Source organism: Herpailurus yagouaroundi, unplaced genomic scaffold, assembly GCF_014898765.1.
Source record: "Herpailurus yagouaroundi ecotype Mexico unplaced genomic scaffold, PumYag 100, whole genome shotgun sequence".
NCBI classification, from domain to species: Eukaryota; Metazoa; Chordata; class Mammalia; order Carnivora; family Felidae; genus Herpailurus; species Herpailurus yagouaroundi.
This window is the reverse complement of record NW_024412391.1, coordinates 79,655,761-79,668,937: the sequence shown is the minus strand read 5'-3', so window position 1 is coordinate 79,668,937 and position 13,177 is coordinate 79,655,761. Positions and strand designations below refer to the sequence as shown.

Here is a 13,177-nt window from a genome sequence, read left to right as displayed (position 1 = left end):
ATACAATGTACAGCGTAGGGAATAGAGTTAATACTATGTAACCACATTGTATAGTGACAGTAGCTAGACATATTGTGATGATCACTTCCTCTGTCATGTATATAAATGTTGATACACTGTGTTGTACACCTGAAACTAATATAACATTGTGTATCAACTACACTTCAATAAAAATTTTTGAAAAAATAAAAACTTGCCAGCACGTGCGCGCGCGCGCGCGCGCACACACACACACGAAAGAGAAGGAAAGGACCCATGTGGGAAGCAAAGTCTTAACACAGTTCTGGGACCAGCAGTACATGGAGTGAAAGAATGAGTGAGGAGGCTGATAGGATCATCACTGAGCCTGACTGATTAGAGGGGTGGGAAGCTCAGAAGTAATAAAGTCAGGAGTAGAGCCAGGTTTTCACTGAGTTTAAATGCATGACTCATAATACCACTTGACACTTTTTCCTGACTCATGCTTCCTGTCTTGCCAAGTGTTTTTCTTTCCATACCATACAATGTTCCATTGAAATGGTGGAGTCTAATTCATTTTAGCAGTTTGCCGTCTGTTTTGGATGGCTTGTGATCTGCACTGAAGCAATTTACTAATTAACTCAAGAGTGTGTGTTTTACGTTCAGAAGACAACTCTCTTATTGCACCACAAGGTAAAATTAAATCGGAGAGAACCACTCCCCCTGCTCCTTCCCTGTGCCTTCCCCGGCCCCATCATCTTCAGTTGGTTTCTCTTTGATGACTTATTCCCTGATGTCTATAAACGTATTCAGCTCACTCCTTTAAAAACATGTCTCAATCATCCTTCTCTGTTGAGTTAAAATTCTATTTTCCTCCTTATATGTGTTGTCAAACTTGACTGTACCTCCCACCTGCCCTTTTGAGACACTCAGAAACTGCTTTTAAACAGTCTCCACCTGGGTGTTCCAAAGGCACAAACCAACTTATCATTTCCAAAATAGAACTCATCATTTCTTTCCTCCAACCCTCTCTTTCTTCTGTATTATTTCTAAAGGAATGGCATCATCATCGACTTAATTGGCCTAGGTAGAATTTGGGAATTATCTTCGATTTCTTTCCTTTACACCCAACTGCGTATTCTTTCTGTTTGGTTTTTTTTTTTAATGTTTATTTATTTATTTTTTTTTGAGAGAGAGAGAGAGAGAGAGAGAGAGATGAGGGGCAGGGTCAGAGAGAGGGAGAGAGAATCCCAAGCAGGCTCCATGCTGTTAGCACAGAGACTGACAGGGGGCTCAATTCCATGGTTCATGAGATCATGACCCAAGCTGAAATTGAGATTCGGATGCTCAACCGACTGAGGCACCCAGGCACCCCTCCCTTAAAAAAAAAATTTTTTTTTAGAGAGTGGGGAGTGGCAGAGGAAGGAACAGAAAGAATACCACGCAGGTTCCAAGCCCAGCAGTGTGGAGCCCAAAGCAGGGCTTGATTTCACGGCCCTAGGATCATGACCTGAGCTGAACTCAACAGACTGAGCCACCCAGGCACACCTCTTTCCCTTTTAAATGTGTAATCTCTCTTATTGTTTCCTCTCCATTCTCTCTGCCTCTCACTTTACCTATCAGTGACATTATTGTCAGAGCCGCTTAATTGGGTCTTCTTGGCATCTACTTTTGACCTTGACTTCCCACCAGGTCAAATGAAAAAAACTTTTTCACTTGCCCACCAGAGCTGTATTTCTAAATTCACATTCATCCATGTTGCTTTCTTGCTTAAAATCTCTCGCTGACTTACCATCGGCTTGAACATACCCCACAGGGCCCTTCATGTTCTAGGCCTTCATGCCTGTCAGCTTCATTCTCCACCATCCCCCCACAGGAATCCTTGGCTCTAGCCATGCTCAGTTCCTCTCATTACCCAAGAGCAAGGCCCTCCCTCCAGCCAACAGGCCCTTTCTATGTAAGCCCCCTTCTCATCTTCTTTGGTTCATTTCTGCTTGGGCACAACTTAGATGTCATCTTTCTCAGAAAGACTACCTTTGCTTTTCTGTCCTCTCCCTTTATCTTGGTTAGTTGCCCATCATATATGTTCCTAGAGCCCTTGAGGCACTACTTTTTATTGTCTGTTATAATTATTTATTTTCTGTTTTTCTCTTGGTCGGTACAGGGATCGTGTCTCACATGTTCTGAATTCTCAACCACCAGATGCTCAGTAAATGTTGGCTGAATGATTGAATGAAAAATGATTTTTTGCCCATTCAGCTCTATCACTACAAGCTTGTTTTCCCTCCAGGAATTCCTTAATCTTCATGTCTCATCTTCCTTGCTCTTTCTGTAACATTTGACTACCCTTCTTTCTTGAAATACTCTTTTTTTTTTTTTTGGCTCCCATGGCATGACATTTCCCAGTTATTGTCTTCTGGGAATTATTTCTTTGTCCTCATGATGGGTTTCTTGCTCTCCCCCACCCTCTGGCTCTCTGCCAGCACCTCTGAATGTTGACTTTGGCCCTCTCTCCTTTCTCTACACTTTCACTAAGTCTTGGCAATCACAGTTGGGCTTTTGACCACCACTCGCTGATGTTGGTATTGATTTGCAATTATGATAGGGATATTTGCAACTTCCTTACCACTTGGGAACTTTAATCTTTAAAAAAATTTTTTTTACATTTTTTATTTATTTTTGATAGAGAGCACAAGTGGGGGAGGAGCAGAGAGAGAGGGAGACACAGAATCCGAAGCAGGCTCCAGGCTCCGAGCTGTCAGCACAGAGCCCGACATGGGGCTCGAACTCACAAACCACAAGATCATGACCTGAGCTGAAGTCAGACACTTAACAGACTGAGCCACCCAGGCGCCCTAGGAACTTTAATCTTTTAAATCTGAATGAAACATGAGGCCAGTTGTACCTCTTGATGTGCGGCAGTGTGGGGTGTGTTGGGAGTCTGAGCTGGTTTGGGGGGAAAAGAAATTTAATTTTAGATCTATTGTATTTGGAATGTCAGTGAGGCATTAAGTTAGAAGGTCCAAGAAGTATCTGAAGAGTCATAAAGTCATAGAATCCTACATATAGAACAACTATAGAACATTTAGAGTTATGTGGTCTAAACTTTTTCCTAGGACAATAGCCCTCATAGATAAACTTGAGGTTTCAGGGGCAATATCATAACATCTCTTCCTTGTCTGGGTTTGCAACCAATTGAAAAGTTAATAGATGGAGACCAAAACAGTAATCTGATATAGCTGATAAGAAATTTTGGATTAAGATCATTGACCAAGGTGGCTTACTAGGTACGTTCACCTCTGGATCAGATAAACTCACCATCAGTCACTGCACAGCTGGACAACTGCAGACTTTCCTCAGGTTACAGAGAGCAGCCAGGTACAGGCATTCAGGTCCGGGTAGAGTAGAGCAGGAGCTGAGTTGCAGGCCTGGTTCTTTCTCCCAAACTCCTCAGTCAGTTTGTCTCTCCTCTTCTCCTGAGGAGGCCTGAGGGTTGGAGAGAGAGGCGTGGGGTGTTACTGAAATGCTTCCAGATGTAAACATGGGGCCAAGGGAATGAAACATCTCCATTAACAGTAATGTTTATCTTGCCTCTGGCTTAACGCTTTCTGTGTTAGGGAGGCTGTTGACTTTGAGGTTATTCTGTTCCATTTGGAGAAGGATTGAATGATCAGAAAGTTGTTCCTCCCATCAGAGACAGTAGCTTGACCAGTACCTTCTGTCCCTAGGACAGAAATTTCTGCATCCACAAGGAATAAGACCAAATTTGCCAATTGTTTAAACACCACTACAATTTTATTTTGTAGTCCTTTTATGGTTACAAATTTCCAGTTCAGACAATCACTTATTCTTCTATGACTGTTTTTAGTCTCAGCCCTGCCATCCCCACTTCTGAGAATTTCCTGGTTGCCATCTTTTGAGAACTCTCTTTCAGTCTGTTCCTCATAGAGTGAGCCTGTGTTCTCCCACTTTGAAGGGCAGGGGATCTCCCCAGGTATAGGTTGCCTACATCACTTCATACCCTTATACTCACCTTCCTCCTTATCCCAGTCCTGAGGCTTTCCTTCAAGTAGCAATGTAAGAGAAACCTACACAAGACATTGAATATTCACTCACATGATTTACTACTCAACCCTGAGTCAAATAAGAATCATTAGGAGAAGCAGCAGCCCAAAATGTGTCTTGAGCACCTAGGTTCAAGCTAATCCTTCTACATGGAAAGCTCTCTCTCCCAGATGGAGACACCCAGATCATTCAAGGCTCTGCGCCATTTATGGTTTCCTTTGTAGCTTGTGGATAGCCTCATAATGCTGTTTGCTCCTGGGGTCCTTTGGCAAAACAATTGGGAGTGGAGAATACACTGTTCTCAGACCCTTAACCTCATGGGAGCCGATTCCCACTGTGTTCCTGGCTACTGTCACTCTTGTCCTTAAAATAATGTAAATCACCACATTCCTGCCTGTACCTTTTCATTTTGCCTTTCTCATTTCCCCATAATATGACTTATCTATTTGGTTTCCCCTGAATTCTCTAATTTATCTTCTATTGCCACTACCTAATCTTGACACCTGCCTGCTTTTCCTGTGCAATGACTTCCTCCTCCAATCACTTAATAGTGCCTAGAGTTGGAAAAAATATTGAAAATGTGACTCAATTTGCACAGCATCCAGTGCAAGTATTACCTTCCTTGAAGTGGACGTGTCTGTGGTGCATCTTTGGTCCCACTTTTTCATATCATACTCTCTCATCTTTGGATGAAAATAAACATCATATTTATTTATTCTCCTACATCAGGTCAATTTGCTACCTGTCCTCACTCATTTGGCAGCCAGTAAAATCAATCTCAATCATGAAACTTAATCCTAACCACTCCCCCCCACCCCCACCTGGCCCCTGCTCCTTAGTTGCACAAGAATCTTAGAGGTCTCTTACAGCCCACGTGCCCAAGAAGAGTACTAGACTTGAGCCCACACTGGCCACCACACTTGTGCTTCCTGCCTGAACTAACTCAGTCCCTTAAAGGCAGGAGGCTGCAAAGTTTCTGAGCCAAGTCGGCACAGTGATCTTTACCGCGGTGCTCAGTGCAGGTTTCTTAGTGGTCAGTTGTGGTGGCCTTCTAGTGGCCCTGTCACCTCTTAAGAGCATCTGCATGAGAATGTAGCACAGGTGTCTGCTATGTGCCCCAATTCTTCCTCTAAGTCTCAGGAACATACTCAACTGGCAATTCTTTTCATTGATTAAATCCAATTCCTCTGAGGCTAGGTGTCTTGTGGGGCTTCTTTGGCTTCTGGTGGTTGGCAACTTCTGTTTTTGGCCCTGCCATGTAAATACCATTAAAGGGCCCAAATATTAGCACACACACCGTTTCTTCTGGCAAAACAAAAATTAATATTTCAACAGATTATCTTCCAAGTGCTATGACACGCTTAATGTATGTTATCTTGTCAGTCCTCTCAATTTAGTGAGTTTGGTATTGCACCTGTTTTACAATGAGGAGAGAGACACTTGGGTTGCAGAAATTAAGTAGTGAAATCAGGAACTGAAAAAAGGTTTGTTTGAATCTATGGCTTATTTTTTTCCCTCTACTACATAATATCCATCCTTGAACTTGTGTTGAACCAAAATGCTGAGGTCTTCTTTATCTGAACTGCTGGCCAGCAATTCAACCTTATGTCACTGCTATTCTCAATCTAGACACAGCAGTTCCTGTTATTCTTGTTCAAGTTGATCTTGTTGATTTTGGTTCTGATTCCAAAAGTCAGCGAGTTAGCTATGTCGTCCAGTCTTGTGGAATTTACTGATTTGATAAACATGATATTTACAGCTTTATCCACATTCAAAAAAATGTTGAACACAAATCCTACCTACACCCTTTTCTTGGGCTCATTCTGCTGCTCTGAGCTGTGACATGCCTCTGTAGGTCTGCTTTTTGTCAGTTAATCTATCTACATTTTCCTCCTTCCCATGAGACCTTGTATCATATGGAAGGTGGGAGTGGTTTGTATGCTGGTGGGAAACTCCATCAGGAGCCAAGGTGGTGTAATTCCTGGGTGGAGTGAGGGGCAAACTGTTTCATAGTTGCTTAGTGTAAGAAATAGTCTTCAGGGGATTTGACCAAAGGGCCACAGTCAGCCCAGGTGGTGAGCATGGAAAGGTTCCAACCTGGTGAGATTCCTGTAGGTGGGCAGAACACAGTGACGAGGGTATAGAAGTTGTCGGCATGTGGTGACACTAGTGATGGGCTGGTGATCAGGGACAAGTGGTCAGGCAGGCACTGAGGGTCTGTATGCAGGGCTAAAGGAGAGGGGGAGCCAGTGCAAGCAATGAAGAACCCCAGTTCAGGTGAGGGCTTCCAGAATTAGCAAATAAAAATACAAGGGGCTTAGTTAAATTTGAATTTCAGATAAAGTTCTCTTTTCTTTTTTTAGTATAAGTTTGTCCTATGTGGTACATACTTACACTAAAAATATATTCATTGTTTATAGAAAATTCAAATTTAATCGGGCATCTTATAATTAAATCCAGGTAGAACTGAAAAATGGTGTGGAGTTAAGTGCCTCCCTCTTTAAACCAGGATAATACTGGATGTGTAATGGGATTCTTCTAAGACTTAAAATGAAATGCTCAGCACAGGAGAAAGGCACAATAAATAAAAATTCCCTTTCTTCCTCCATACAACCTTCTTTCCCATCTTACAGCATTAAAATTTTTGTTTAGATAGTTATAATCAATAAAATGTCACATAAGCTCCCAGAATGAATGAACTCTTTGAGGGAGAGATTTTTTTTTTTTAATTTGCTGGTGCCAAAAGGTGAGTCTTGGGGAATACCCATGATGTGAGAAAAGGCAGGGAAGCCAACTGGGGACAGTTATGGTTAATTTTATGTCACCTTGAACAGGCCATGGGGTGCCCTGATAGTTGGTAAGACATTATTTCTGGTGTATGTCTGTGAGGATGTTTCTGAATGAGATTAACTTTTGAGTTAGTAGACTGAGTAAAGCAGATATCCCCCACCCCTAGTGGGTTCAGGCATCATCTAATCCACTGAAGGACTGACTAGAATAAAAAACCGAGTAAGAAAGAATTATCTCTATATTTGACTGCCTTTGAGCTGGGGCATCAGTCTTCTCCTGCAATTGACTCAGACTAGCACTGGAATTTATACCATTCATTGCCTTTCCTGGTTCTCAGGTCCTCAGACTCACACAAGATCTACACCACTGGCTCTCTTGGGACTCCAGCTTGCTTACTGCAGACCTTGGATTTCTCAGTCTCCATAATTGTGGGAGTCAATTTCTTATAGTAAAATATACCACACAGGGGCACCTGGGTGGCTCAGTCGGTTAAGCGACTAACTTCAGCTCAGGTCATGATCTCGCAGTTCATGAGTTTGAGACCCACGTGGGCTCTGTGCTGACAGCTCGGAGCCTGGAGCCTGGAGCCTGCTTTGGATTCCGTGTCTCTGTCTGTCTCTGTCTGTCTCTGCTCTTCTCCTCCTGTGCTCTGTCTCTCTCTCTCTCTCTCAAAAATAAACATTTAAAAATTTTTTTTAAAAATACACCACACACACACAGATCTTCCTCAGCTTATGATAGGGCTATATCCCAATAAACCCGTCATAAGTTGAAAATATCATAAGTCAAAAATGCACTTAATACACCTAACCTATAGAACAGCACAGCTTAGCCTAGCCTACCTTAAATATCCTCAGAACACTCACATTAGCCCACAGTTGGTCAAAACCATCCAAAACAAAGCCTATTTTAGTTTATTTTAGTGAATTAATTTATTTATTTTGAGAGAGAGAAAGTGAGAACAAGCAGGGGAGGGGCAGAGAGAGAGGGACAGAGAGAATCTCAAGCAGGTTCCGCTTTGTCAGCACAGAGCCAGATGTGGGGCTCAATCTCATGAACTGTGAGACTATGACCTGAGCTGAGATCAAGAGTGAGATGGTTAGCAGACTGAGCCACCCAGGTGCCCCCACAAGGCCCCATTTTGTAATAAAGTTTTAAATATATCATGCAATGTATTGAATTCTGTATTGAAAGTGAAAAACAGAATGGTTGTATGGGTACAGAATAAGTGTATTAGTTGTTTACCCTTGTGATTATATGGCTGACTAGGAGTTGTTGGCTTGCATCCAGGATCATACTGCATACTGCCGGCCTGGGGAAAAAGCCCAAATTCAAAATTTGAGTATAGTTTCTACTGAATGCGTATGGCTTTTGACCATTGTAATGCTGAAAAATCTTAAATTGAACCATCTGTCATAAAAATATATCAATATATCTGAATTGATATATCTCCTATTGGTTCTTTTTCTCTAGACTAATATAGGGACAAATGGAGGGAGCAGAGAACCAGGAGTCAGGGAGAGGGGAGGGACTAGTATGGGTAATTGGCATCCTGGAAGCTGGGAGATAAAGAGTTTTCATTAAAAAAGCCAAAACAAACAAAAAACATAACAAGGTCCACAGTAAATGGTTAATGTCATTGTCTTTCTGAGGATAAAAGAAGGTCCTAAAGAAAAGTTTCTGACTAGTTTCTAAAAGGGTAATACTTGTGAAATTGATTTAATGGATATATGCTTGCTGTAAATTTCTTTCTTTCTTTAGATGCTTAAATGCTTCATAATGTTTTATTTCATTTTGATCAGATTTTCCCACACTTATTTGGCTGTGCAATCATTTTTTCCCTACAAAGTATTTTTTAATAATTTAAGGAACATTTATAGAAAGAATTGGTTTATATGTCCATGGATCCAATGTTTGTATGCTGGACTATAACCACCATGGCTCAGACCTAAATGGAACTTATTAATTAATCCAAAATAGTATTCTGACTTGTAATGGCATTTGGGAAACACAGTAGAATTGTTTTTAGAATACCATCTTCTAGAGATCATATATCTTTTTTGACAATAAGTTTAAATTAGGGGAACAAAGAAGAAAAATACAGAGTGAAAAACTTAGATATTAATTTAGTATTTTTCTCTTAAGATCTATATACATGAAAAGAATTTTTAGAATATCTACCATTTATGCATCATAAATACTGAATTAAAAAAATAACTTTGTGGGGCACCTGGGTGGCTCAGTTGGTTAGCAGCCGACTCCTGATTTTGATCTCACAGTTTGTGCGTTTGAGTCCCCGTGTCAGGCTCTGTGCCAACAGCATGGAGCCTGCACAGGATTCTCTCTCCCTCTCTTTCTGCCCCTTCCTTCCTTTCCCTCTTTCTCTCTCTCAAAATAAATAAATAAACTTTAGAACCCCCCCCCCCCCCAAAAAAAAACCCTTTTATAAAATGTCCTGCTTTGGGTAAGCAGAACAAGATAGTTGCTAAGAATAGTTCAGGTGTTGTATTATTATTTAAAAATTTTAAAGAGTAAGTTAAACAGAACATGCAATTTAGCCATGGAAGCAGATTGTTTGATTGTTAAGTGTTTTACTCTTGGGAGTTCTATTTCTAATGGGATGTGGTTAAATTTTCCTCTAAGTATTTAGAAGTGAAAGTGTTGTTATATTTTTTTGACATTAGATGTTGTGCAAAAAGGAATGGTTAGTTTAAACAAGGAACAAAAAACTTGACCTTGTACTGGTCAAAGTTTCAGTTTTATTTTGGGTGAAGTGAATGACTTCATTATACAACTGAGGTTTACTTTTGAACAAATTTTGTCTTCAAACAGATGGGTGTTTGCAGAATTATGACATGAGTATCTCTTAGGAGAATTTGTCAGCAAAATTAAGAAAATCATCATTACATACTGTCAAGTAGTTTATGATTGGAAAATGTCCAATAATTATGCGCCTTTGGGAAAATGTTCAAAATACAGTTTATATGGTGAAGATTGAATTTTATGCTGAAAGGTGTTTTACCAATAAATAAATTCATTCTATTCTTGGCCGGATGGCAGTTAGGCAGCAACAATCTGCTATTCTAGAATGGTGTGAATTATAGAAATTGTGTAGGGAAATGAATCCTGTATATAGAAAACCAGAGTATGAATTCCAGCTCTGGATAACTGTGTGTTATGGGCTCAATGTTTGTACCCCTACCAAATTAATATGTTGAAGCACGGGGACACCTGCTTGGCTCAGTCAGTTAAGCATCTGACTCTTGATCTCTGCTCAGGTTATGATCTTGTGGTTTGTGAGTTCGAGTCCCATGTCCGGCTCTGCGCTGGCAGCGAGGGGCCTACTTGGGATTCTGTCTCTCTCCCTCTCTGCTCCTCCCCCACACATGTGCACTTTCTTGCTCTCAAAATAAATAAACTTAAAAAATTTTTTAAAAAATATGTTGACGCATTAGCTCTCAATGAGATAGTTTTAGGAATTGGGGCCTTGGGGAGGTAATTAGGTTTAGATGAAGTCATGAGGGTTGGGTCCCCATAGTGGAATTATTGCCCTTGGAAGAAGAGGAAGAGACACCAGAGCTTCCTGTTATCAGCCATGTGAGGACACAGAAAGAAGGCAGCTGTGGAGAGCCAGGAAGAGAGCCCTTACTAAGAACCTGTCAGTACCTTGATCTTGGACTTCCTTGTCTTCAGAACTGTAACAAATAAATATCTGTTGTTTAAGTCACCCAGTCTATGGTATTTTGTTGTAGCAGCCCAAGCTGACTGAGACACTGTGTAATCTACGGCATGTAATTTAATCTCTCTGATCTTCCTGATTTGTATAATGCGGATAGAGTTGACACAAGCTATAATGTTTATGAATAGGCCTACCAATACTAAACATGACTAAAGCAGTACCAAACCAATACTAAACCCTCCCACTGGTATACAGTCAATGCTGGAATGGACCCAAGAGGCTTACTCTGACATTTAAAAACACTTATGTCCAAAATGCCTACAGTGACCTAAATTACTAGTGAATGTTTACATACATTTGCATTCTAACAGAACTCTACTTTTTTTTTTAGTGTTTATTTATTTTTGAGAGAGACAGAGAGAGAGCGAGTGGGGGAAGGACAGAGAGAGGGAAAGACAGAATCCCAAGCAGGCTCTGCACTGCCAGCGTGGAGCCCTATGCAGGGCTCAAACTCACAAACCGAGAGTTCATGACCTGAGCCAATATCAAGAGCTGGACATTTGATCGACTGAGGCACCCAGGTACCCCCAGAACTCTACTTTTAATCTCTGGGAATTGTGAAAACTGGCCCTTTTGATGCAAATGCAGTGTTTCCAAAAAGATCTTTTGGGGGTTTTCATTTTTTGTCCCTAAATGTGGCTCTATTTGTTCAGATGAAATGAGTGTTTTAGGACACAGGGTGCCCTCAGGACAGGGATGACAAGAAGTGAGTAAGGTTAAGAGTTTGGCTTGCCCCAAGGATTCTTGCAGGTGCCATAGATCTAGCTGAATAAGAATCTGGAAAGCCACCAAGCTGGGCCCACCACAGGCATTCTGGGGATGGGTGTGGTCCACAGCAGGGTTGGCAAACTATGGCCTGAGGGGAGGCTGTTTTTGTATTGAACTTGAACTAAGAACAGTTTTTTATATTTTCAAATATAAAATGTAAAAAAAAAAAACAACAAAACCCAAAAACCCAAAACAAAAAAACCCAACAAAAAAACCCACCATTAACTTTTGGTGAACAGTTGCTCAAAGAGTTTATAACCTTGCCCCGAGATCCACAAAGTCTAAAATATTTACTGTTTGGTTCTTTTCAGAAAAAGTTTGCTGACTCTTAGTCTAGAGGGTCACCATAGGTTACTACAGGTTAGTGGGTAACACCCAGGAAGTCAAAGTATTGGTGAAAGCATCCTGGAGCCCAAAGTGTTTTCTCTCTACTCTGATGATCTATTGGGCAGTGACTGGCAGGATGTTGGCTACTTACTTAAGTCAATCCCTCCCCTCTTTCTTGCAAACAGAACCTTGTTTGGTTCAAGAATTCAATCTCCATGAGCTTCGAGGGAGGGTTTTCCCACTCTTGGCCTCATCTATCTATCAAGTTGTATACATTGAAACCCACAATTTCCTACTGATATCCCAGTTCCAATATAACATTACAAAATTATAGTTTTCTTCCTTTCCCTACTTGTAACATCCTTGTCCTAGAGTGAGAACCTAGCTCCCAGTTTGCTAATATTTTTACTTATTTGATATATTTATCTCCTCCCTGTATATACTAACCTCCCATTAGCATGGCCTCCTTTCCCATGCAAATAACCCCCTTAAGTGCTTTTAATTTTTGACATTCCACACAGGCCACCCCCTTATCTCATGAGCAGATGAGCTTCTTATATTACCAAATTCAACCTCCGCCGCCTAGTGTGACCACCTGCTTTATCTCCCCTGGGGTCACCACTCATTGACTAGACCACTTTCCCATGCACTTGGGTTCCAACCCCAGTGCCAAACTGGTCTTCTCACATTCTACTCTTGGGGTTCCCACATTCCACATCATGCCCCTTCTGCCCTGCCCAGCCCAAACCCCTCTGTCCTGCCTCACTTGGATGCCTGCCTCTTTCAATGGAGTATGGATGGACATCAGCACTGGAGAGCCCTCCTAAGTGGAATGCCTCCTCTAGGAGAGGCTATCACCCACGTTCCATGTAGATGCCTACTTTGTTAGCCCTACTTATGGCTTTAGAAAGAGGAAGGGATCCATGTTCTCCTACTCTTCCATCATTCTTTTTCATTCCTAGCCAGAAGACCAGACCTACCTGAAGGTTGTGATATAGGCTTTGGCACACATTACGTTTAGTGGACCAAAACTGAACTTTTATTTTTTATTATATCTTATTTTCCACCAAGAAGAAAGGATCTTTTCCATTTCTCCAACTTTAAGGCATGGTCTCTCAGTTACACAACTCACTAACAGAGTCCTTGCAGAATGACGTGGCTAGTATGTGCGTAAAAGCATTTTGTAAACTAAGTGCTATCCAGTTGCTAAGAAGATATTGCTGTTATTTGATGGTGCACACTGTCAAATAATTATGTGATGTACAAACTGTGTCAAATTTAGGAGATTTATACTGTAACTTTTTTTCCTCCTGTGCCAAAAGTGTCTGGATTTATTTTTTGTTTGGTTTCCACTATTCTTACAGCAAGACTCCCACATGAAATGCATTACCATCCAGGCAATCTAACAAATACGTACTATGTATTGGTCTTACTGGGGAACAGATTTAGTCCTCACAAAGTTCGTTCTTTCTCTTTCTTTCTTTCTTTCTTTCTTTCTTTCTTTCTTTCTTTCTTTTTCTTTCTTTCTTT

At 41.1% G+C, this 13,177-nt stretch overlaps 2 protein-coding genes across 2 annotated transcripts in view; one reads left to right on the top strand and one right to left on the bottom strand.

Annotated features, from left to right (window-relative positions):
* The window catches only part of FBXL13 (F-box and leucine rich repeat protein 13), a 214,648-nt gene that overhangs the window by 56,828 nt on the left and 144,643 nt on the right, over positions 1–13,177 (top strand). The window lies entirely within an intron of this gene.
* Positions 1–13,177, bottom strand: part of LRRC17 (leucine rich repeat containing 17) — a 112,401-nt gene that overhangs the window by 39,507 nt on the left and 59,717 nt on the right. The window contains exon 5 of the transcript XR_005789460.1: positions 3,277–3,444. The gene's annotated coding sequence lies outside the window, so the exon portion shown is untranslated. The remainder of the gene's footprint in view (positions 1–3,276; positions 3,445–13,177) is intronic.